This window comes from Pipistrellus hanaki (assembly GCF_964339955.1).
Source record: "Pipistrellus hanaki genome assembly, chromosome: X".
In the NCBI taxonomy this organism is placed as follows: domain Eukaryota; kingdom Metazoa; phylum Chordata; class Mammalia; order Chiroptera; family Vespertilionidae; genus Pipistrellus; species Pipistrellus hanaki.
The window spans coordinates 36,666,238-36,694,039 of NC_140524.1; the positions used below are offsets into that span (position 1 = coordinate 36,666,238).

At 38.4% G+C, this 27,802-nt stretch overlaps 1 protein-coding gene across 3 annotated transcripts in view; it reads left to right on the plus strand.

Moving 5' to 3' along the window:
- KLHL13 (kelch like family member 13) overlaps positions 1-27,802 on the plus strand; it is a 208,001-nt gene that overhangs the window by 739 nt on the left and 179,460 nt on the right. The window lies entirely within an intron of this gene.

Consider the following 27,802-nt stretch of genomic DNA (forward strand, 5'->3'; position numbering starts at 1 on the left):
GGTTTCCCTGCTGGCTCCCCAGTGAGTTTAGAGCACTGTCCTTTTCCTCCAAGCTTTTAACTCAGCTCGCTCTGAATGTCTTCATATCTGAATGTCTTGGCTTCTTTGGGTTAATCACAGTTGACAATTTTCTTGGAAGCTTAAGTTTACAGTTTAACAACATAGGTTTTCAGAAAATGATGGGAATGGCTCTCTTGTAAATATCAGCTCAGGATCTGAAAAGTTTCTAGGTTTCAAAAACTTAGTCCAAGAGCCATAGCCACTTAAATGTTTGTATGTAATCCTAACTCATGGCTCTAAATCTGCTTCTTCCCTCCACTGCTGAGCGGTTCTGTGAGGAGAGAGACACTTCTGATGCTTGGCTTCATTTGTCTGTCTGCAAAATGGGATGTTCATAGTTTTAATGTAGACAGAGGACTCCAGGGGTGTGGGATAGTCACTCAAGTTAGCATAGTCTGGTTACTAATTGCATTGTATGGGAACTGAGAGACTCTGGGGTTTAAAATTCTCTCTGTGGAGAGGGCAGCTGCTTTTTTTTCCCCCTAAAGAAGCCACATTAGATCTCATATTTGTATAAATCCCCAAGAAGCAGCATTTAAAAACTACATTTTAACAAAGGGTCTACTTTTCTGTGGAATGGAGATTAATTTGCTTAAGTTGATTTCACACAGCACCAGTTTTTCTCTCAGCAATATCATCTTCTCCCCATGTACTTGCCCTGTTGGCTCTCAGAATGAGGTTCATTTTCTTGCTTCCATGCTCTAATTGGTATGTGAAGAAAACTGAACACAGAGGCTGAAAGTGGAGGCAGATATAGTGAACCAACTCATGCTGACATTTGCGGTTATGTTTTCAGAAATGGCTATATATAGTGCTCACATTTGAAGACTGAGAAAAATGCAATAATTAAGCAATGATGCCATAATTTTACATTTAAAAGTTTTAGCTCCCTTAACTGCAGGTTCTTCTTAATATCTTTATACTTAACAGTGATAGAATTGTTTGCTTGGTATGTGACCAGGTGTTGCCATTGACATAGTGTGCACTAATTGGCAGTAATCTCAGAAGAAACCAAGTTGTGAATGAAGATGACATCAAATTTCACTGTCCTGGTATAGCACTTCTTTTGGCGGCGAGATAATGAATGTAGTTTCTGTTGCAACACCAAACGATGTATTTTGAAAATAGATAAATAAGAACCTTACGGTTTTTAATCTTTATTTTTATAAGCACACTTTGAAAAGTGTGGCGTGACCTTTTAGAGTTTCAAGTTGATGTTCTGAAAAAAAATGGTTTTTGCAAGAACAGTAAAAGTTATTGATTATCAATTTATTTAGATGGTTTAGGGGGTGATTTTTAGTTTCTCCCACTCATTTGGTTAATTCCTGACTTCATTTTAGTTCTATTAAAAATGGTATATAGTAGGAACAGGGAATTTGTACTAATAGGGTCATCCTTCAAAATCTGTACTTTTCTTGGCAACCCATTCTGAAAAGACACACAAACTTCCAAACTGTTTCAAGGCAAAACATTTATATATTTATTTTTCCTTTTGTGATTATTATTGATAAGCTAAGATTGAACTGTTTATGATTGCAAGAGAAAAGGTGGATATGGGTTTATTATAATTATTTTGCTTTTGATCTTTTTAATATATCTCAATATGTGCAGTGTTTGATAACTCACCTGGTACACCTAGAGATTATCAGACTGGAAATTTCTGATGTTATTAAACAGAACTGCAGCTGGCTAATGAATTCCCTTCTTTTTTATTTGTATTTTAAATTACAATAGTAATTTAAACATTATTTGACTTACAATAGTGAAATGAGGCAAACCAACTTTGAAATTGTTTTATTTTATTGGTGTTTAATAAACAACTACAATCTTATGCAAGTATTTTTTTCTTAAACCCATTGGTCAAAACCCATCTATTTTTATTGATGTGAAATAACACAATAATTTGTCAGGCATCATTAGCTTTCAGAAAATAGAGAAAAAGCGTGGAAAGAGAAACAGCCCTAGATAAAACATCTCAAAATTAGAGAAAAAAAAGATGCTTTTCCAAGTTACTTACAGTCATAGCCATCAGCCTTTAAATATATTGTTCATTCACTTATTAATTTATTTTATAAGATCTTTGGAGCACCTTATATTTGCTAAGAACCCTGTATTAGGCACAATGATATACCTTACAAGGCATGATCCTTACTCTTGTAGAGTCTCACAGTGGCTATATTCCACCAAAGGATATAGACAATAAACAAAATAAGATTCTTATAGATCCAAGTAAGGATACTGAATGAAATGAATAGCAAAATGTGATATAGAGAATTGGGAAGGGCCTATTTAGTTATCGTGGTCAGAAAAGGCCTCTCAGTGAAGGTGACCTTTGAACAGACCTGAGAGAATGAGCCTATTTTATGAAAAGCAGAGAGAAGTGTAAGAGCCAAGGCCTTGAGACAGAAAGACAAACTTCTGGTGTTTGAGGAACAGAAAGCAAGCCAGTATGGCTGGAGCCTATTGAAATGGGTGGGTGGGTGGGGGGTGGTTAAAGGTGTTCAGAGGGTCTAGAAGGTGTCAGATAATAGATAATTTCGGGCTTGGAGATTCTGAGAAAGAATTTTGGTTTGATTCTCAGAACCATAGAAAGCCATTGAGGAATCTTTGTTAACTACTTTTCTGTGGAAGGTCACTGGCTTGGAAAAAAAAATAGTGAAAATAAATAAAATTTTGTTTTGCAGAGAATAAATAGAATATCTACCCTACTTGGTTGTTTATGTTAAGACCCAAGAACAAAAAACTTTGTTTGATATGTATGCTAAATGCTAAATATATATCTAATTCTCTATTCTGTTTAGGGGAGGGAAAGGTGACTCTTAAGTTGCGTATGTTAAAAAGCAGTTTACTTTTCACTGTCATACAGTCACTTGTGCCCTGAGGTAAGTTGTCAGCAACTTTATAAAAAATCAGATCATTCTTCAACTTAAGAATTTGTTTTGCAAAGAATGTATTATTTTCTCACATAAATATATTTTTTAGAAGGCTGGGAGTTTCATTTGCATATGAAAGAACAACTTAGGTTTTAGAAATGGCCTTTGAGAATTTAAAAGGAGTTTGCCGTTTTTTGTTTTTTTTTCCCTTTAACTGTTGCCTTCTCTAACATTCTCAAATTGCCATAACTTTCTTCTTTGAGAGATTAGGGTTACTCTATTCCTTGATGCTTAAATGTATTTAGACTTGGCATTTATTTTATTCCCCTGAGCCCTTTCTTTTTTGTAAAATTTATTTTTATTGATTTTAGAGAAAGAGGAAGGGAGAGGGATAGAGAGATAGAAACATTAATGAAAGAGAAGTATCAATCAGTTGCCTCCTGCACCCCCCGCCCTCCCACTGGGGATTGAGCCTGCAACCAGGGCATATGCCCTGACCTCTTGACCACTGAGCAACACTTGCTGGGCCCTGAGTCCTTTCTTGACAGTGATCCAGCTTTGAGGTCTTGTTGGCCCTAATTAGGAATACAGATTGTCATTGACATTCTGTAGGTGTAAACCCTAAGATTGTAGGGTAATCTGCAAAATAACCTTCAGCCACTCCTACAGGGACTTGTTCTAACGCCTTAACTTAGCACTTAACGACTGTACATGATTTGACTCAGGCCTACTGTCCCACATGTCCTTATCCGAGATTGGTGTAAATGGATTTTGTTCAATTTGGAACTTTTGTGTTAGCATTATTCTTGGCATACAGTAGGTGCACAGTGACTGCTTGTTGAATAGATACCATGCCAATATCCATTTGCAAAGCCCTCCCATTTTCTTTCTTCACTGCAAAACCCAACAGTAGTCAAGGAACAGTTCAAATTCCAATCCTGTTACACCATCCTCTACTGACCTGATCTCTGATTGTGAATAATAGTCACACATTTGTCATGTGTATCACAATTATAGTAAGTCCTCACTTAACATCATCTATAGATTCTCTAACTTTAAGCAAAATGACATATGACAAAACCAACTTTATCATCAGCTAATTGATGTAAACTAAGTTCCTTCAGCATCTCATCAAAGTTATAATGAAATGACTAACATTATTCGAGGACTGCTATATGTTAATTTGATGCCTGGGCCATTTTACCAGTGGTCTCTGGCTCCATGAAGGCTACCTGGACCTTGTCTGGTTTGCTCATTCTTGTATCCAGAGCACCTGGCTCATGGTGTGCCCTCTATAAAAAATTGTTAAATAATGAATAAATGCTGCCTTGTGTTGTGCCTCCTATTATTGTTTTGGATCCTTAAAAATTGTTTAACTCTTCACATGTTTGGTGTTCTCAAGCATTTCTGAGAGAGGTGATAGAACATAGTTGTTAAGAGAACGATACTGGAACTAAAATTCTCGGGGTTCAGTTCTGGCTTGGAGACATACTAGATGTGGGATAATAAGTGAGTTAGTTATAGCCTCTCTGTAAAATAGGAATAATAGAACATACCTCTCAGGATACTTATAAGGACTGAATTAGTTAGGTCTACAATCTGTAGTTTGCAATTTTTAAATTTCACAGATTCTGAAAACTTACAAAATTTTTATTTTGTAAGTTAGGAGCCAAAACTCAGGTGGTGACAACATCTGACTTGAACTGACCTGAAGGTATTTGTAATCCTTATTCTGCTTAAGTTTAAGTTTTATTTGTTTTTTTCTTTAGAATTTGTAATATGTTTGTGGGGCAGTGCCTCACGCCCTGCTGGGTATTATGTAATATGTATATATGCAGGTTATTGCCTATACAAAAATCTGGACATTTCTGAATTTGGAAACACACCTGGCACCAGTAAGTTGAAGCTGTTGGTAGTGATTAGGGAGGGAAATATACTATTTTCTCATTTCCAGTACCTTTCTCATATTGGTTACCATTAAAATACATACTAATTTATTCATGTAACAACTCTGAGTAGAATGCTGGCAATATGAACATCCTATATAATAAAAAGGTAATATGCAAATTGACTGAAAGTTGGAACAACTGGTTGTTATGATGTGCACTGGCCACCAGGGGGCAGACGCTCAATGCAGTAGCTGCTCCTGGTGGTCAGTGCACTCCCACATGGGGAGCACCGCTCAGCTCAGCTAGAAGCCCTGAGTCAGCAAGTGCAGTGGAGGTGGTGGGAGCCTCTCTCACCTCTGTGGCAGAACTAAGGATGTCCTAAGCCATCAGTCAGACATCCCTGTGGGCTCCTGGACTTCGAGAGGGCACAGATTGGGCTGAGGGACCCCCGAGTACACGAATGTTGTGCCTTGGGCCTCTAGTTTTATCATAGGAAAACAAATATGGCTGGGTCATGTGATTGAGATGAGTAGAGACCCAGGTCTTTCAGTACTCTTTCATTTAGTACCATTAAAAATATTTATTTTTGTTTTTCTTTTGCTACTTAAACTAAGAAATGCTTTTTAGCATGAGTCTTTTGGGAGTTGGGTGGTAGGATTTAGTTAAAAATTTAATATGATTAGACACTTATTCTTTGTAGTTGCTAAACATTTATTAAACTTCTCATATGTATAGAAATTTAAAAAAAAATGAGGCATAGTTCCTGGTCTTAAGTAGTACCAGCATGGTGCATGGTTACAATGGGACGTGGGTGCCCATTGCAATTCTTTATTTTCCGCTGTAAGCGTAGAATCATTAATTTTTAAAAAGTACAGAGGAAAACACAGGAAATGATTGAAAACTTGCCTTAGTCTCTACTATGTGGAATTGGTTTTTAATCACCCTCTCCCCAACCTCCTGCAATATTATCCCTATATGACATTCTGGCAGCCTTTTTTTACAACTAAAGTAAGCAAAATATAGTTTCTATTTCCCCTTTTCAATATTTATAAATCATAATTAGTATATTTTTATGTCCTTTTTCTTTTGTGGCTTTGGGAATAATTATATGTCTCAAAATATTTTTCTGGGATGTCCTTGCAGTTGAAAACTAGTCTTTGAAACAATTTTGTCAATATATTCAACAAGTATTTATTAAGTGCCTATTATATTCCAGGCATTGCACTGGTTAACCAAATAGAATCTCTGTACAGTAGTGGTCTTTCCCTCAAACTGGAGCACACTGGGTGTACTGGGTGAGCAGAGTGGTGACATGATAGTGTGTCCCAGAAGCTACAACATAAAACAGCTTGAGTTTTCTTGAAGAATCTCTCTTATACAAATATTTGGAGAATACCCACTGGTAGCTAATTTTAAATATTTAATAATATTTAATAATATTTATACAAATTCAGATTCAGGCATACCTCAGAGATATTCTAGGTTTGGTTCCAGACCATTGCAATAAAGTGAATATTGCAATAAAGTGAGTCACACAATTTTTTTTTATTTACCAAGTGCATATAAAAGTTATGTTTACAATATACTGTAGTTTATTAAGTGTAATACCATTGTGTCTAAAAAATGTACATACCTTAATTAAAAATACTTTGTTTCTAAAATATGCTTATTAGAAAAATGTCTCCAATAGACTCAGTTGATGAAACATTGCTACAAACCTTCACTTTGGTAAAAAATGCAATATTTGTGAAAAGCAGTAAAGCAAAGTGCAATAAGACAACATATGCCTATACATTATGCTGTAGAATGCAGTAATATGAAAATTTGAGGTAAAATCCAATTCTTCAGAAAAAATCTCTGCTTACAAGGGCAGCTGTTGTAACTCTGGTGTGACCCTTTGAAAAGCACTGAGGCCACACTGTGCTGCCTTGAGTGTGTTACTTTAGTTAAATACTCATATATTTCCATAGCCTTAAGTTCATATAATGACTTGTGTTAAAGGTGATAGACATTATTTTCCCCCCTGGTGTTGCCTAAATTCTGTTAGTTCAAGGGAACACTCTGGTTGCTTGTAATGATCTAAATCTTAAAATTTGCTGAGTGCTAATAGAGTTCCTAATGTTTGTAGATAACAGCCAAGACAAGATGGACTAACAAGGGACTTATAATCTTCTGAAGAGAGCTTGTTAGAACACACTGCCCATGAATTTAAAGCATCACAACTGATGGGGTCAAGGCTTTGCTCCATTCTATACACATTTGCCTGTGTGACAGATTAAAGTTAACTTTTGATAACTTTTAAAGCTGCTTTTGTTTATAACATATTCATTATACAAATTGCTTTGTTAATTGCTGGTCACTGAAATAATTAAAAGTAGAGGAAAATTGTCAATGTTTGTGTGCTTTAAGGCTGATAAAATGTTTCTAGAATTTGAGATGGTTAGTAAAAGTTCAAGCAGCACAGTGAAAGAATGCATGTTACAAAGCAATGACTTTATTTTCTCCAAGTGAGAAAGATGAAGAGAAAGTCCAGTGACAAAAGGGGATCAAAGTAAATGGAGTAAGTAAAACTGAATCTTTAATTGATTTTTATTATTTATGCCCCATTTTCATTGCTGTGTCTTACTCCAGACATACTTCACAGGGCCTGAGATTGTTGTATTGTAATGTTACTACCCCAAACTCATAAGGATATGTTTTTTTTATTCTACTAGTGGCCCAATGCACAAAATTAGTGCACATTAAAAGGGAATTAATTAGAGGAAATATTTTAATATTGCTATTTGTCCTTTATAATAGAAGTGTCAGAGATGAAAGAGAAATTAGTAAAATGTATATGAAAACCTTCTTCCTGTTAGAGTTTAAGGCATGCCATGGGAATCAGAGTCAAGTCCCTGCCCACCTGTGTGTGCCTCAAAGTTATGTGAGATCCAGACCTGGACGGCCCCACCCCATTGGGTGAGATCCAGACTCGGCCGGCCCCACCCCTAACAAGCCCTGCTGGGCAGGGGGTATACCCTCAGGTCCCCTGGCCTGGCAGTGGGGCAGGGGGCATGCCTGAGGTCTCTTGTCAAGCCCCACCTGGCAGGGGCTGTGGCCTGAAGTTAACCATCAAGCCCTGCCAGGTGGGGGCATGGCCTGAGGTCCCCTGGCATGGGACGGTGCAGGGGGGGCGCGCCTTAAAGTCCCCTGTCAAGCCCTGCCAGGCAGAGGGTGTGGCTTGAGATACCCCATCAAGCCTTGCTGGGCAGGGAGTGTGGCCTGAATGCCCCTTACAAGCCTTGCTGGGTGGGGAGTGTGTCCTCAGGTCACCTGGTCCAGTGCCTGGGAGGGGGGCACAGCCTGATGCCCTCGTCTAGCCCTGCTGGTTGGGGTGTGTGGCCTGAGGTCCCCCAGCCCAGCACCAGGGTGGGGTGGGGGTGGGGGCACAGCTTCAGGTCCCCCGGCTTGGTGCTAGTGCTAGGGGCTTCAGTCTGAGGTTCCCAGTCAAGCCCTACTGGGCAGGGGTGTAGCCCCAGGCCCCTTGCCCCAGCCTGGTGCCATGCAGCCTTAGGTCGCTGCTGTTCGTTCATTATGCTATTGGTGCAGCCATATTTTGTTATGGGAACCCTGATTCCCCTGTGGATGGCATGAGGGTTAATTTGCCTATTACCTCTTTATTATAAAGGACTAGAGGCCAAGTGTGAGAAATTGCATGAGATCCCATACCCACTGCACTGCTGCAGGACCCCAGACCCCACGTGCTGCCGCAGGAGTGGGACCACAGACCCTGCTGTACCACCACAAGACCCCAGACTTCGCCACACCTTGTTTAGTCATTTTGGCATTATGGCATTATGGCCACAGGCCTTCTATAATATAGACTAGAGGCCCAGTGCATGAAATTCGTGCACGGAGGCGGGGGGTCCCTCAGCCCAGCTTGTCCCCTCTCAAAGTCTGGGAGGCCTCAGGGGATGTCCTACTGAAAGCTTAGGCCCACTCCCTGTGGAGTGTTGGCCTAAGCTGCAGTCTGGCCTCCCTCTGCAGGAGGCGACTGGGCTGATCAGGGGAAGGGGCCACCCCCATCACCCCGCTGCTGCTGCCACTGCCAGTCACCGCAGCCACCAAGGTGTTTTCATCAACATGGACTCAAGTCCCTTCACCATGAAAAAATGACAACTTTCTTTAGGCATTTTCAAGATGTGTCTTTCATAGGCTATGACATTTCTTTCTTTCTTTTTAAATCCTCACCTGAGGATATTTTTCCATTGATTTTCAGAAAGCATGGAAGAGAGAGGGAAAAACAGAGAGAAACATCAATGTGAAAGGGACACTTTGATTGGTTGTCTCTTGCATGGGCCCCATCCAGGGAGGAGCCTGCAACCTAGGTACATGCCCTTGATCAGAATCGAACCTAGACCCTGGAGTCCATAGGCTGCGGCTCTATCTACTGAGCCAAACCAGCTGGGGCAGGATATGACATTTCTTAGCCCTTCCAGCAGCAGACCTTCATTTTTTTCCTCCAGAAGTGAGGAGGAAAAACCCTAGATCACCTTCTTGGATTCTTACTATCCAAATTACCAACAACACTGCGAATGGTATACCAGGAGCTTATCCAATGAACAGTCAGAAAAGGTGTTTCCTCTGCAGCTCACCCACAGAGGCAGGACAGCTGGTGCGCAGTGGCTGCTGCCCCCTGTCTCTGCCAGTCTGTCTCTACTCTGGGCCTGCTCAAGCTGCCATGGCCAGCCCCCCTGTCTGTCTCTGCTCCAGGACTGATCAAACCACTGTGGCATCTGTGGCTTGCCTTACCTCCCTCAAAATCCCCTCCCACTCACCTGCACTTGCAGCCTCCTCCTGAGCAGTCATGATGTTATGGTGTCCTGGAAATTTTTCATATTACCTCTTTATATATATAGATGTATGAAGTGCTTTTACAGTCTATTCAGCAAAAGGGGATAAGAGAGTTGTAGAGTTTTGCTTCTTGGTCCCACTTTATAAAAATAGCTATACATTTCTAAAGAACACTTTAACAAAATTTTCTGTTTCAGTTTTGAATATTTCTCAGTGGAAAGGCAGTAGAATTTAATGGCTAGTCCTTGGGTCCTGGAATAATAGTCTTGGGTTCAAATTCCTCTTTGCCTCTTGTTGACACTGTGATTTGGGGCAACTGTTTTCACCTCTCTGAACCTTGTTTGCCTCCTCTGCAAACAATCTCATCTGATGATTTTAAGGATTAAATGAAGTAATGCTTATAAAGTGCTAAGCACAGTTCAACCTACATTGTATGTTATTATTGATTCTAGGAGTATAGATTTATGGCTTAGTTAATTAAAACTTGGGACACACTATAGGAGTTTATATGTGAATCAGAAATGAGGGGAAATGTGTCTCTCTTTTATTTATATTGCCTTAATCCCAGCTAGAACACTATTCAACATTTTTTTCCAATCACAGTATACATTCAGTACCATTCTATTTCCGATGTATAGCATAGAGGTTAGACAATCATGTACTTTACAGAGCTATCCCTCCAATATTTCAAATACCATCTGGTCCCATACATAGTCATAACGATATTATTGACTATATGGAGTGCTATATTTTGAACATGTATCTCTTAAATGGTGAGTAGACTGTTTAGAAGTAATACTAGTTTACTGAGAGACAATAAATTTTATTGTAACTACTTGGCTTATTATTCAAAGTGGCATTTCATTGAATACAAGGAAAATATCAATTTTAATATGAATGGTGAGTATATATTTAAATATGATACTATTTAATTTAATAGGATTAAAATTTTAAGTGTTCATTTTGAATGGAAAGGGGGATGTAGGAAAATACACACAACCAACAATTTTGTCTTTAAACATGAAAACTTTTGCTGTTCTGATAATTAAAGAGGTCATACATTTTCCTGATTTATCTTCATTCCAGACTTCAAGACCCCAAAGAAGGAAATATTGAAACATAATAGTTCAGCCACTGAGAAGAGAGATAACATTTAATAATTTCTTCTATATATTTTGAATTGTTAAGATTATCTTAAGGTTTTATTATAATTACTCTAGGAACAAACCTAATAATATCTTAGGGATGATGAAAGTTCAGTAGCAGTTTTGATAAGTGCATGGATAAGTCTAAATAGATTATTGAGAGGGCTCATCTCACCTTTTGAGTTGGAAGCATGTGAAGATAGCTGTGTATGCTCTCTCATATTCCAATGTTCTCTTTTGATTGTCAGACAAATGATGGGACAGATGTTCTTTGGTAGCTGACTTGTTTATGGAATGCTGTAGGTTTGCAGAAGGGAAAAGACCAGGAAACACATTGCTCAAATAGTGTACATTCAGAGCGTTTTATGATGATTGTTATGATAATATACATTCAAGTACTTGAAAAGTCTAGGTCACCACACTAATTATATATGTTATAAGCAGCATTACCTGTGTTTATAGTCATTATTATCAGCATCACATATGAACATGAAAAGACAATGTTCAAAAGTAGTTTTAGGAAAATTAGACTTACTCTACCCTTAGGTCATGAGCTCAAATGTTAGGAATAATGCCCACTTTATAGAGCAACTTTCTTTTGAAGCCTGGTTAATTATCCTTATTTTGTTTACTTCAGTGGAAAATGAACAATGAGGTTAAGTGACTTGCAGAAGGTCACATTGTCTGAGGTGGATCTAGGAGCAGAATTTAAGGCCCTTGGTTGCTTATCCATTGCTTTCACACTAGTGACATAAAAGGATCTTTAGCAGAAAGGATCCTTTCATAGCTCTAATCTTTAAATTGGGGTGAAATGAAACTTCAGCAGTGGAGATACCAATCATTGCTACATCTGTATTCCTTGCATAACTAGGCATTTGTCAAAATGATTTTGGATTTATGAAAGAATTTTCTAAGCACTTTTGGCATCATGTTGGTGTGGTTATCATTTAAACATTCATGAGCAAACATGTACTGAGTAATTATAGCAGTCTTTTAGGAGGGAGGAAATATACCAGTGCCCTGAAATAGCTTACAGTCTAGCAAGGGCAACAGAGAACACAAAACTACTTGATATCAGCCAATGCTAATACTAATACTAATCAGTAATTAATAAATTATTATAACACCCTCCTTTATGTGTATAGAGCACCGTTTAAAGTGCTTTATACACATTAACACGTTTAAATGACATAGCAATGCTATGAGGTAGGGACTATAATTATCCCCATTTTATAGATGAGAAACTGAAGCACAGAAGTTAGACAACTTCCTCAAGGTTGCACTACTGATAATTGAAAGAGCTTGCATTAAAATCCATGTTATCTATTTCTAAGGTCTGTGCTTTTTAACTATAACACCTTCTTTTATCCTGTCTCTGACAGGGGAGATTATATAAGAGAGAATGATCCCTAAACAAGGCATTAGAAAACATTCTGGAGAAATACAGAGGAATGATCTGAGTAGGGTGTTAAAGTTAGCAAAATGTCCATTATATATATTTTTTAAAGTTGGCAAGGTATTTTGAAAAAAGTTACTTTTGCAGGATGGGGTCTTATTGAAAAGCAAAGAAAGTGTTTTGAATATTTTAATGTCCTCACCTGTGTGCATGTATGTTGCACACATGTGCACAGGTATGCATGTGTGTGTACATGTTTATTTTGAACTGAAAAAAAATCATCAAGGTTGAATCAAATTATGAATCCTTTATATTGACATCCAGCCAGAGGTCTGTTTTGTGGATAATATTTGACCTCATTTGATGAGTTTTTTTAAAAATGTAATAGCTTAATTGAGCTATAATTCACCTATCATTACAGTGACCCATTGAAAGTGTACAATTCAGTAGTTTTTAGTATATCCAAAGTTGTGCACCCATTACCACAATCAATTTTAGAACATTTCATCACCACAAGAAGAGAAATATGTGTTTTGTGTCAAATGTGTCCACGAAGGAAATGGAACCAGTGTGCCTGTTGGTACAGTTGCTTTCCTGTCATAATGTTCATGCATCCCTGCTCTGTGTAACTCAGATCTTACGCTATTTTTTTGCAATCTAGCTCCAAATTGTTGTATAACACCCTTTTCTTATATTTCATTTTGTTCAGTGACTAATATTTCAAAGAATTATATATTTATCTGAGTTTGAATTTTCCACCTAAATTGATTATATAAATTTGATACTATCTCAAATGTATTGATAGTAGCACTACATAACTAAGCCAGATTTGTATTTTAAAACAAAACTGCTAACCCCTCTTGTGTGAATGGCTACCTACTTGTTTACACATGCTTCTGGTATAGGCCAGAGCCAGAGATGCCTGAGAAAGTTTGCATACACACTGACATTTAAACATATTTCTAAAGATTATTCCTGACATAGGTTGTGAATAGATAATTGTGATAAAAGCAACACTTTTTTGGCCTGGGGTATAGCATTGGGATATTATGTTATGAAAAATGTCTTTTAAAATGTATTCTATTATATTGTGCACATATACTGTAAAATATAATTTTTTTTGGGAAAAATCTATAAAGATTTTTCAGCTACTCAGATTTCACCAAAATACAATCAGTGGTCATAGTCATGGCTATGTTTCTGTCTTGTGGAACTTACCAAACCAAACCAAATATCTATGAGTTGATTTGGGAGGGAGAAGGCTTTTCCCAGTTCGTCATTACAGTAATTAGTTATATTCAGTGATATCTTATGCTCTGGTTTCTCTTCAGACTGCATAAATCTTTCGCCTTTTATTCAGTGATATCTTTCAGGTGAAAGAATGGTTTTTTTACTTTTTATCATTAAAAATAATCTTTGGACATAATTGGATGTCTTGAAGAACACAGGTGTGTTTTTTAGTGAGTTTTGGATTGGTTACTTGTTACTTCTGATTTTACCTATTTTTTTTCAGAGTGGTTTTGAAATGCTATTTTATACTTATTCGGTATTTTTTCTATGATTATTATATCCTTGACTTGAGTTTTTATTCAGGCTCCAAAGTAGTTTCATTTGAAATTAGTGACTTGATTCAAGCAAAATTATTTGCTTAAGTATATTTTTAATTTGCGTACATGGATTCTCTGCTCATTGTGTGGCAATGGTGTGGTTATCTCACACCTAGTGTGTAGGATTGAACCAGGTAAGATAGCACTGCTATCACTGGAAGAAGACTGAGTGTACCTTTATATAATTAGGTGGAAGCACATCTTTATCGTGGAGATCAATAGTTCACATAATCTGGAGTCAAGGAATCAGGTGCTGTTGAGTTAAAAAAAAAAAAAAGGATGTTTGATTTAGGAATTTGGGGATCCATATTATGATACCACTTTTTTCTTTGCTGGTTTTGTTTACTAAGCTGCTATGATAATAGACTACATGGAAAGGGGTTAGAAATGTGCTCATTTAAGGCAAGCCAAATTGGTCTGGTTTAAGAGGGCCATTCTGAATGAGGAAGTATCACACCATTTAGAAAAGAGGACCTGGAGTAATGTGAATATTGATTTTTCTATGACTTGAGGTATCATCCATTGATTTAAAAAGTAAACACATTACAATATACCCATAACTATTACTTCGCAGTAGCTCAATAGTTTGATTTTCTGCTTAAGTGAGTGCCAAAAATGGTTTAGACTCTCAAATTGTTTAAGAATCTGTAAGTCACTGCATGTGAGCTAGGTCCATCTAATCTTATTAAAGATGAATCTGCTTTATTGGAAGCACTATTTCTGTGATGAGAGGGAATAATGTAGTTCATATAAATTCATTCAAGAAAAATTAGCAGGCATGTTCTGACCCAACTGCTTGGGATGCAATGGTGAACATGTGAAAGTACTACCTTCATTCCCAGGAACAGTCACAGTATTCTTCTTGCTTTCTTTATTTTTCTAAAAAGTGGTGCAAAGGCCTTATAAGGCTTATTGTGTTTCTCTTAGAGTTATCTTTATTTGGAGTCAATTGTAACTATAAGGAGGAAGAGGAAAGGTTGTCTCTAGCTCCATCAAGATGAAGTGGTGTCCTTAATTATGAACCCTCTTTTTTCTTTGTGTGCTCCAAGTACCTTCTTGTTTATTACTTGTATCCCTTTCCAGTGACTTAAATGGAGATTATAAGATAAGAATTATGACCATGTTCTCTTATCCTCACACTTTTATACTGGCTATTCTCCCTGAAATGCTGATTGCTGCTTGTTCTTCGGGGTTTAGTATAATTGTGACCTGTCTTGGGAACATTTTATTGAGCTTCCTCTACTGCACAGCCATTGGTAGGTGTTTCTTCCATATATTTCTATATTATCATTTGTACCTCTCTTTAGCAATCCTACCCAATAAAATAGAAACATGCAAATTGACTGCACCTTTGCTACACCCACAAGCCCCACTGACCAGCCAATCAGGGAAAGTATGCAAATTAACCCAACCAAGATGGTGATTAATTTGCATATCCAGGCCAGAGCAAAGACACAGAAGCCAAGTGCTGCAGAGAAGCAAGCAAGCTGGGTTGGGGAGAAGAAAGGGAAGTGGGCGGGGTGGGGGAGAAGGGAGGAATAAGGCCAAGTGGGAAGAAGGGAGAGAAGCAGGTGGGGTGGGGAGAAGGGAGGGAAGCAGGTGGGTCAGCGACCACAACAGGAAGCCCTATTGCAGGAATCTTCCTGCAAGAGGCATCTAGTCTTTATTATAAGTAGTGGTTTTACTTCTCTGTCTCTCCCATTGGATTGTGAGTTCCTTGAGGGCAGGGGACGTTGGCTCTATGTTGTCTGACATTTAATTAATGTTTGCTGAATGAGAAAATGAGTAAATGAAAGAATGAATGAATATTTAACTTACTAATTATGGCTGCTTGATAACACTGGCAGCTGTTTGCCACTTGGGGATTGCAATACAGACAGTATTTTCCACTAGCCAGGGCTGTGTAATTTTATAAGTATTGATAAATTCAGATGGACAGAAATATTTATCAGATAACTACAATATACAATACAATATATAATACAAAATACAGTAGGAGGTACAAGAAATAGATGTGTTAAATTTTAGAGCCAGAAGGAAACCTAGGGAACATTTAATGCAACACTTCCACTTTAAAAAGATATAGCCTGGCCAGTGTGGCTCAGTAATTGAGCATCAACCTATGAACCAGGCAGTTACAGTTTGATTCCCAGTCAGGTCACATGCCAGGAATGTGGGCTTGATCCCCAGGATGGGCATACAGAAGGTAGCTGAATCTCTCTTATCTCTGATGTTTCCCTTTCTTTCACTTCCTTCCTTTCTGAAATAAAAAATATATTTTAGAAAAACAACAACTTTGTTTAAATAGAGATATAGCCGAAACTGGTTTAGCTCAGTGGATAGAGCGTCGGCCTGTGGACTGAAAGGTCCCAGGTTCGATTCCAGTCAAGGGCATGTACCTTGGTTGCAGGCATTTCCCCAGGAGGGGGTGTGCAGGAGGCAGCTGATCGATGATTCTCTCTCATTGATGTTTCTAACTCTCTATCCCTCTCTCTTCCTCTCTGTAAAAAATCACTTAAAAAAGTGATATAATCTTGAACAGAGGGAGAATTTACATTACTTGCTAAAGGCCCCTGTTTTTAAGGAGCTTGCAATATCATTGATAAATGATATGTACAGACATTAAAATGATGATTGAGAAAAAAGGGCAAAAGATGTAGAAACAGCTGGACTAATCCATATAGGTTCATCCAAGGATTCTTTGGATTTTAGGTGGGTATTGTGCTGATATGAGAAGAGATTATGGGAGTAGAGAATACAGAATATAAGTAAAAGTGAAAAGATAAAGATATATAATCACTTTTGGGATCTGTTCAGTTGACTGTTTTTTAGCAGTAAGAGAAAAGGCAGAAAGTTGTAGCCAGAAGTGGAGGGGTTATGAGGCTAAAGAGGGAAACCATTGGCAGCTTTTGAGGAGGCTAGTGATATAATTAAAATAATTTTTTTGAGTCATAGGCGAACTGGGTTGAAGGCCAAATAGGTCATGAAGCAGGCTCATTGTCTATTGTGCCAATTAAGAAATATGAACGTAATGGATTCTAAAGTTTTTGTGCAAAGGCAAAAACACAATATACTAGTATAACACATATTCCCATGATAATTAACATAACAATGTCAGTGTTACTTAATAGGAAATAAGCAGAAAACTTATAATATTAGTAATGTGCATGTATTAGTCATGACAGAGTGTAGATAATTGTATGAAATCTCACATTACACTAATAAACTAGAAAAATTCCTGAAGTAACTGAGAACATGGTAGCAGCTGCACCATCAGGCCCTTGGTATTTTGCAATTCATTCAGCAAATATAAAGTGGGATGAACCCTCCAATGCATTTGGGAGCCATTTTGTTTGAAAATTGTTTTGTTGGAAACTAAAATGTAAGATAGTATTTTGATAAAAAAAAAAAAGTGGGCAAAAATAATACGCTGATATCTACACTATATTAAACTTTATGTGAAAATGAAAAAACACAGGGAAAGAACTTTTACCTTATGTGCCTCTGAGAAAATTCTAACCACCTATAATAAGAGCATAATATGCTAATTATACTGGACCTCCTTCTGGACAACCTTCCAGGCAAAGCTGGGGGGATGTGAGGGCCAAGCCCCTTGCACGAATTTTGTGCATTGGGTCTCTAGTGTATAGATAAACAGAAAAGCTTACATGTGGAGGAAGATTTATTATTTCAGTAGCACAGTAGTCACCCCTTATCCATGTGGAATAAGTTTTGAGACCCTCAATGGATGCTTAAAATTGCAGATAGTACCAAACTCTGTATATAACTATGCTTTTTTCTATACACACATACATAAGGCAAAGTTTAAATCACAAATTGAGCACAGTAAGTTTAACAACAATAACTAATAATAAAATAGACCAATTATAACAATCTGTACTAATAAAAGCCTAGGTAGTTCTCACATGTGACATCACCACAATATGGCTGCCACAAGATGGCCACGCACACAGTGTAGGCAGGTCCTGTTGGAGAAGGAGGGTCACAGCAGGGGAGGGCAGTTGGGGGCGATCAGGCTGGCAGGGGAGGGCAGTTGGGGGCGATTGGGCAGGCATTGGAGCTGTTAGGCATTGATCAGGCTGGCAGGAGAGTGGTTAGGGGGTGATCAGGCTGGCAGGCAGAAGCAGTTAGGGGCAGTCAGGAAAGCAGGCAGGCGTGTGGTTGGGAGCCAGCAGTCCCAGATTGGAGAGGGTGCAGGCTGGGCTGAGGGCCACCCCACCTCCAGTTTACAAATTTTGTGCACTGGGCCTCTAGTACATATATAATTTAAAGACTAGATTCATTAGGTAGAAGCTTCAAAGGGCTAGGTATCATCTTATACAAGGGAGATTTTCTAATAAAGCTATACAAAAATGGAATGGGCCATCTCAGAGTACAGGGAGTTCCTGTCACTGAAAGCCCAAGTGCCCACTGGTAGATGAGTGGATTTTTAAAAAGCTGTGGCTGAAACCGGTTTGGCTCAGTGGATAGAGCGTCGGTCTGTGGACTGAAAGGTCCCAGGTTTGATTCTGGTCAAGGGCATGTACATTGGCTGTGGGCACATCCCAGTAGGGGGTGTGCAAGAGGCAGCTGATCGATGTTTCTCTCTCATCTACGTTTCTAGTCTCTATCTCTTTCCCTTTCTCTCTGTGGAAAATAAAATGTATTTTAAAAAAAGCTGTGGTACATTTACATAATGGAATATGACACAGCTATAAAAACAAGGTTCTCTTACCCTTAGAAACAACATGGAGTGACCATGCTAAGTGAAATAAGCCAGTTAGAGAAAAATAAATATAACATGATCTCACTCATATGTGGAATCTAATGAACAAAATATACTGATGAACAAAATAGATCCAGAGAAGCATGTAACAGACTGACATCTCATATGGAAGGAAGGGGCTGAACATGGAAAGAGATTAACCTTAACCGAGGAACTTGTATGTATATATGCATAACCCATGGACATAGACAATAGTGTGGTGAGGGCCAGAGAGAAGGGATGGCAGGGGTCTCGCTGGAAGGGGGGGGATGGAGGGTATAGGGGACTTCTATAATAACGCCAACAAAAATATATATAAATTAAAAAAAGTACTTAAAGAATGGCTACTTGACTTCTTGGTAGGATTATAGTTTAAAGGGGAATTAAACTATAATTTTTTGGGTGGTGGGACCCAGATGATCTATTAAGTTCCATTTCAACTTTAAGACTTTGTTATTTAAATTATTTCAGTTGTTGCCTAAACTTGGGAGATGCAGGCATAATTTAAGTATTTTTTTCCTTATTTTCTATAGGAGAAATACTTTATTTCATGATTTTTAGAGTACTAAAGTGACATGTCTTACAGTAAAATAGTATATTATTGTGGAGTAACATTCTCATTGTTAAGGTTATATTATACTAGAGGCCTGGTGCTCAAAATTCGTGCACTGGGGGGTAGGGAGGGTTTATCCCTCAGCCCATCCTGAACCCTCTGCAATCTGGGACCCCTTGGGGGATGTCCAACTGCCAGTTTAGGGATCGGGCCTAAACCAGCAGACAGTTATTCATCTCACAATCCAGAACTGCTGGCTCCCAACTGCTTGCCTGCCTGCAACCTGATTGTCCCTAACCATTTCTGCCTGCCAGCCTAATCACTCCATAACCACTCTCCTGCCAGCATGATCGATACCTAACTGTTCCCCCGCTGGCTTGATTGCCCCCAACTGTTCTCCCCTGCTGACCCAATCACCACCACTGCCCTCCCATGCTGGTACGGTTGCCCCCAACTGTGCTCCACTGCTGGCCCAGTTGCCCCCAACTACCCTCCCCTGACCACCTGGCCACCCCTAACTGCCCTCCCTTTCAGCCCTGGTCCCCCCAACTGCCTTTTCCTGCAGGTCCGGTTGCCCCCAACTTTTCTGCCCTGCATGTCTGGTCCCCTCCAACTGTCCTCCCCTGCCGGCCTGGTCACTCCTAACTCCCCTCCCCTGCTGGCCTGATTGCCCATAATTGCCCTCCCCTGCTGGCCATCTTGTGGCAGCCATTTTGTGACCACATGAGGTGGCTATATTGTGTGAGGGCATGTTAGTCAATTTGCATATTACCTCTTTATTATATAGGATTTCATTAAATCTGCATTTCACTACAGGTGCATATAGGGCTCACACATTTTAGTATATACCTCATGAACTAGAAGAAGTAGAAGACTAGCTATAACTTGTGCTAGAGATTTTCCACTATAGTGTGGTATAAATGTGTTTTCACTTTCTAGTAATGGTCAATACAGTATTATTCAGTGTTTCTTCTCAATATAGATATTTTAGGTGCTTTCTAGTCTTCATTATGAGAGTAATGTATACATGTGGAAAACCACTTAAAATTAAAAAAAAAAAAAGTACCCATTAATTATTTGTCTTTTCTCTCTCTTGGCAGCCATTGTTAGTTTTTTTTCTTTTTCTTTTTTATGTCTGTATGCTTACATATGTTTTCTATGCAAATAAAAGCATGTGTGTATATATGCTCTATTAAATACAAAAGGGAGGACAGAGTACAATTGCTCTATTCCTGCTTTTAAAAATAATTAACATGTATTATAGATCTTTATCCGTGCATAAGTACCTATCATATAATTTTTTTAAATTGAGATATAATTCACATATCATAAAATCACCCCTTTTCAGTGTGCAATTGTGTTTTTTATTATTCACAAATTTGTACAAACATCACCACAATCTAATTCCAGAATATTTGCATCCACAAAAAATCCCTATACCCATTAATAGTTACTTGCCATCTTCCCTCTTTCACCTGTTTCTGGCAATCACTAATCTACTTTTCTGTCTTTATGGATTAACTCACTCGAGTACTAAAGTGTCATGTTTAATAGTACTAAAGTGTCATGTCTAACAGATGGTGGTACTCTTTTTCTTCTGGACATTTCATATGAATGGAATCATACAATGTGTGGATTATTATGTCTGTCTTTTTTTTTTTTTAACTTAGCACAATGTTTCTAAGGCTTTTTTTATGTTATAAAACATAATTCATTGCTTAATTCTTTCTATGAATGAATAATATTCCATTTTATAGCCATATATACAAATGTATATCCATACATTTTGTTTGTAAAATAGTTCCCCTTTGTCCACACTTGCACTTTACCTGATTTCAGTCACCTGTAATCAGCTGTGATCTGAAAATATTAAATAGACAATTTAAGAAATAAACAATTCATAAACTTTAAGTTGTGCACAGTTCTGAGTAGTGTGATGAAATGTTGTGCTGTCTGGTTCTGTTCCCCCAAGGCTTGACTCATCCCTTAGTCCAGCTATCCACACTGTATCTACTTCCTGCCCATTAGTCATGTAGTAGCCATCTCTGTTATCAGATCTACTGTTTTGGTATTGCAATGCTTGTGTTCAACTAACGCTTAGTCTGATCCTATACATCACAATGCTTAGGGCATTCAACTCACTTCATTTCATCATGTAAGCGTCATATCATCTCACATCATCTCAAGAAGAAGGACGAGTATAGTGCAATAATATATATGTGTGTGTGTGTGTGTGTGTGTGTGTGTGTTTGTGTCTTATATAGATATATATATCCTATCTAATAAAAGAGTAATATGCAAATTGACCGTCACTCCAATACATAATATGGCTGCCCCCATGTGGTCAAAGATGGTTGTCCCATGTGGACACAAGATGGCCACCACAAGATGGCCAGCAGGGGAGGTCAGTTGGGAGGGATCAGGCCTGCAAGGGAGGGCAGTTGTGGACTATCAGGCAAGTAGGGAGGGCAGTTGGGAGGTACCAGGCCTGCAAGGGAAAGAAGTTGGGGGCGACTGGGCCTGCAAGGAAGGGCAGTTAGGGGAGACCAAGGCCTGCAGGGGAGAGCAGTTGGGGGGAACCAGGCCTTCAGGGGAGGGCAGTTAGGGGTGACCAGGCCTGCAGGGGAGGGAAGTTAGGCATTAATCAGGCTGCCAGTGGAGTGGTTAGGGGGTGATCAGGCTAGCAGACAGAAATGGTTAGAGGTAATTAGGCAGAAGCAGGTGAGCAATTGGGAGCCAGCAGTCCTGAATTGTGAGAGAGATGTACAACTGCCCGGTGGGATCAGGCCTAAATGGGTGGTTCAACATCCCTCAAGGGGTCCTGAATTGGAGAGGGTTCAGGTTGCCTGAGGGATACCCCTCCCCCATGCACGAATTTCATGCACTGGGCCTCTAGTGTGTGTGTGTATATATATGTGTGTGTGTGTGTGTGTGTGTGTGTGTATCACATTCATATAACTTTTATGACAGTACATTGTTACAATTGTTTGATTTTATTATTAGTTATTGTCAATCTCTTACCATGCCTAATTGATGAATTAAACTTTATCACAGGTATGTATGTATGAGAAAAAAAACTATATAGAGGGTTTAATATTATCCATGGTTTCAGGTTTCAGGCATCTACTGGGGATCTTAGAAAGTGTCCCCCGAGTACAAGGGGGGCTTCTGTACATGAATTAGCACACATTTGAATTAATTCATTTCCATAGCTGAGAGGAAATAGCAGGCTATCTCTTTTGTAGGGCCTATTTAATTCTGAAGATATCTCCTTAGAGCATGCTCCCTGTAAAATGATAGCACATAATAGAGGTATTTTTTTTTCTTATTCCCAATGCACCCTCTACTTCCTTATTCTCATGGTTTTGTTCATAATGCTCCCTCTTTCTGGGGTATACTTCTACAACTTCACTTTATCCACCCCAAGTCAGTAATTTAAACCCCACCCATCCTTAAAGACCAGCCCCAGATTTCCTGGATTGCATAAACAGAAGTCATTGCTCCCTGTGGATTTCCCCTGCATGCTGCTTAGTTTTCTCTTACAGAATTGATCACAATCTGCCTCAACATAGATATTTGATCACTTCCAGTTTTAAATTCATCAAGAGCAGAGGTCTATCCTTGTTCATCTTGGAGCCACCACTATAGCTAGCAGTAAGGTCGCATCATTTTGCTGAACTATATCTGTAATCAAGTGTGTAGCAAGATTCCAGACCAAACCAAGAGGAAACATAGAGGTAGATAAGGAAAGCAAGATACCTCAAATAATAAAATGAAAGCTTATTTCCCCATGTATTAAGTAAAATCAGAGATTTTAAAGAGCTAGTTAATGATTTTGGAGTCTGGCAAGTTGGAGACCAAAGAGAATAGTTAATGTTGAAGCTGGAATGAATAAAGCTCTATAAATGAAACAAATGATCAATTATGACTTTGTTCAAAAACTTTTTTAAAAGTAACAGATAAATCCAAATTGTGTATAATAATTTATATTGCAATTTATGTTAATTTGGTTACACTGCAGTCACATTAAAACATATCACAGAAGAGCTCATTTCAAAATCACCTAACTCTTAGAACACACACAACACATTCTTTCTTTGCTGGTCTTTCTAAATAAGGGATAAGTGACCTCAACTGAAACTGAGATTTCAACATATCAAGGAACAAGAAACAGAAGAGAGAAAACTTGTTGCAAAATAACGTATAAGCATTAATAACCATAAATGCTAAAAAAAAAAACAAAACAACCCTCAATGCTCAAATAAAACACAAAATTAGAAACTGTCTTAACTCTTTTAACTAAGAAATTTCATTATATTTCCCCACAAATATCTTGTGACAAAGAGGTAGAATCTAACACACTACCTACCAAATAATAAAATTTTGGCAAAGCATACATAGTCTTCAGTTAGACTTTCTCTTGGAAATAAGTTAGATCACATTTGAATTTAATTCAGCAAATACTTATCAAGGGCCTATGTGTTAAGCACTGTAGCAATGCAAAGATTTCCCCAGTGGAGAAGACTAGTAAAAGCCTAACTGTGAAAGAATGTGTTACAGGAAACTGCTGTCACCAACCAAGGTCACTAAGAAGGTATAGTTACTAAATATGAGTCATTGAGCATGTTCACTCCTTTTTGGCCTGGCTTCTCTGGAACATGACACTGAAGACCACTCTCTAGATTAAACATATTTTACTCTGCTTCTTAAATCCACTTTTGGCTTCCTGGTTTTCCTCACTTCAGAATAGCCTTTAAATTAAATATTTAAATTAAAAATTAAAATCCCACCATTTTAGGTATCTTCTTTTTCTGCACTGGTGTTACTCTTATCCTTCTCTCATATTTTTCCCCTCTCACTTCACATACCCTCCTTGGATAGTCAGCCTCATATATTCTCTTGGCTTTATCTACCACCTGTTTGCTGGCAAATTCTAAAATAATTTTTTAAAACTTTACTGTTGAAAGTATTACATAAGACCCCCTTTTCCCCCTTAACCTCTTCCAGCCCACTCTTGTCTTCTCCCAGGCCTTCAGCCTAAATGCCCATTAGCAGATGAGTGGATAAAAAAACTGTGATACATTTACACAATGGAATACTACACAACAATAAAAAATAAAGAACTCTAATCATTTGCAATAGCATGGATGGACCTGAAGAGTATTACGCTAAGCAAAATAAGCCAGTCTGAGAAAGGTAAATATCACATGATCTCATTCATATGTGGAATCTAATGAACAAAATAAACTGATGTATAAAATAAATTTTTACAAACATTTCTTTTTAAATATTTTTAATTCTGATAAAAACATAAAATTATTTTATTTCTTTAAGCCAAGACCTCTTGTGAGGTCAATAAGGCAGAGACGTATATCTCTCTACTAGATAACTTTAAAAACTATTTTCATTTATTTCAGAAAGAAAGGGAGAAGGAGAGATAGAAAAATCAATGATGAGAATCATTGATTGGATGCCTCTTGCACACTCCCTATTGGGGATCAAGCCTGCAACCCAGGCATGTGTTCTGACCATAGAATCAAACCATGATCTCCTGGTTCATAGGTCAATGCTCATCCACTGAGCCACCATGGCTGGACAATACTATGTATCTTAAATGTCACACATAAATGCCTTGATTTTTATTATTTCAGAGATGAAGGGAGGGGGAGAGAAATAGAAACATCAATGACAAGAAAGAATCATTGATTGGCTGCCTCCTGCATACCCCTCCCCCACACTGGGGATTGAGCCCTCAACCTGAACAGGTGCCCCTACCAGGAATTGAGCAGGTGACCTCCTGATTCACAGGACAACACTCAACCACTGAGTCATGCCAGTTGGTCAAGTGCCTAGACTTTAATGTGTCCAGAAATCAACTCTTCATTCTATCTCATGATAGACTGTTTCCCCTCATCTTCACTTGTATTCTCTGGCAGTGGCAATGACTTGGTCATTCACCAAGTTAGTGCCAGCCAGAAACCTGGGCTTCATCCATTATTTCTCCCCATGTTCTCATTGTTCTTTTCAAGTTGTGAAGCCTTTGGTTGGCTTTCAAATTCATCCCTCCTTATCTCTCTTTCTCTACTAGACCTTAGTGCAGACATTTTATCCTTTGGTTGCATTATTTTATTACCCTTCAAACTAATCTCCTAATTAATTTCTGGACTTGCCTTCCTTCAGTTCATTCTATAAACTTTAGCCTAAGTAGTACTGCTAAAAGGCTATTCTGAAGTCATTGCTGTGCTTTAAAATACCAGTGTCTCCCCTGTATCATCTGTATAAAATCTAAACTCTTTGGAGTTATATATAAGCCTTTCAGTGAGGATCTTAAATCACTCACTAATTCTTTTTTTTAAATTTCTTTATTGATTAAGGTATCACATATTTGTCCTCAACCCCCCCCCCATTCCAATCCCCCACCTCCTCACTTATGCTCCCACCCCCCTATTGTCCTCGACCACTCGTTAGGCTCATATGTATGCACATAAGTCCTTTGGTTGATCTCTCCCTTTTATCCCCACCCTCTGAAGTCCAACAGTCTGACCCATGGCTCCTTATCTCTGGGTCTGTTCTTGTTCATCAGTCTATGTTGTTCATCATTTCCCCTAGATGAGTGAGATCATGTCCTACTGGAAATATAAGAATAAAAAATGAGACAAGCAATGCCTTTCAGCATAACGATTTTTGCTTGACTCACCAATTCTTATCACCCTCCATCCCAGCACACAAACTGAGTTCCTTGCCCTAGTTCATGTATCTCCCTTATATGGCTTGCTCAGCCTGGACATTGCCTCTCTGCCTCACATTGCCTACTTAACTCCTACACATTGTCTTATAAAGACTGAAACCAGTCTTTATCACCTTTGAGAAGCTTTAAAGACACAACTATAGTGCATCGAGCTTTGGTAGAGAAGCAAGAATTGGAGATACTTAAACAAGTCTCATAGGTCATCTAAATAATTCTTCAGTTCAAAGGGGTTGGACCATTAGTCCTCAAAATATTATCTTCTGCAATACTGTTTTATATGTCTAGTGCATTCCAAAAGTAATTCTTAATACATTCAGTGACTTTATAGAAGGGAAGGGGAAACTTAGAGATAATTAAAAGTATATATGGCCGAAACCGGTTTGGCTCAGTGGATGGAGCGTCAGCCTGCGGACTGAAAGGTCCCAGGTTCTATTCAGGTCAAGGGCATGTACCTTGGTTGCGGGCACATCCCCAGTAGGGGGTGCGCAAGAGGCAGCTGATCGATGATTCTCTCTCATTGATGTTTCTAACTCTCTATCCCTCTCTCTTCCTCTCTGTAAAAAATCAATAAAATATATTTTTAAAAAAGTATATTTGAATGGTGAAACAGGGGGCAGAAAAGAAAGAGAACCAGCCACATAAGCCCCAAAATATCTTACCAAACTCATGCTGATGGTGTGTGTGTGTGTATAAATAAAAATGAATTTACTAGAGTCAAATCTTCAAACATATATAATAATTACGGGCACAGAGATTTTACGTAATTTACAATTTCATAGTACCTTCTTATAAAATCACCAGTGGAAAATGTTTGCCATAGTAATAAATTCACTTCCCTGCTTGAAAGACATATGGCCCCAACCAGTTCATATAACAATCAGTGGCATAATCCAAGGGACTTAGAACATCCATGTTAATTATACTGACGGATTGTACTGTAAGTGAAGAAAAACAAATTTATTAACAACAATACAGCGAAACCTCTACAGCAAGATTGAGCCAACAAATTTATTGCACTAGGTGAAATATGTTTGAATTTTTGATAGGCCAGACTTATATAAATATGCATTTGAAGAGGTTCTGGAGCCTTTGAGAACCAGTCTTTTCTCAACCTACAAGAGTGGCTAAACTGAAAAGAACTGACAGATTTATGGTTGAGGCTTTTACTTCACAAACAAACCCTTAGGCAGAAACCACATTTCAGGTCTTAGTTTCCTTTTGCACCAAAGGAGTCCAAAGAAGAAAAAGTTTGTAGCAGCTTGTATAGGTAGAACATTCCAGTAGTCCAGCAGATATATAGGTCTGTAACTATAATTAGAGGCACATATGGGGGAAAAAAGCAGAAAAAATACCATGAGGATGTTAGAAAGGGGCATTGTTTTTAATCTCCAATCTGCAGAAAGGTAGGACAGAAAAAGTTAATTTTCCTATAGGGAACTCAGTTTCCTCATCTATAAAGTATTTTGGTTGTGGGAAGGGACAAATAAAACATTTTTTAAACTTTATTGTTGAAAATATTACATATACCCCCCTTTGATCCTTTCTAGCCCTCCCTTGTTCACCTCCCTAGGCCTTAATTACCCTTTGTGTGAGTCCATGGGTTATACATATATACTTACAAGTTCTTTGATTGATATCTTCCCACACACCCCCATCTTCCCTCTGAGATTTGACAGACTGTTCCATGCTTCTGTGTCAATTTTGTTCATCAGTTTATTTTGTTCAAAAGATTCCAGACGTGAGTGAGATCATGTTATAATTGTCTTTCTCAGACTGGCTTATTTCACTTAGCATAACACTCTCCAGGCCCATCTATACTGTCTCAAACGGTAAGAGATCCTTCTTTTTTACTGCTGTATAGTATTCTAGGGTGTAAATGTACCACAGCTTTTTTTATCCACTCCTCTACTGATGGGCACGTGGGCTGTTTCCA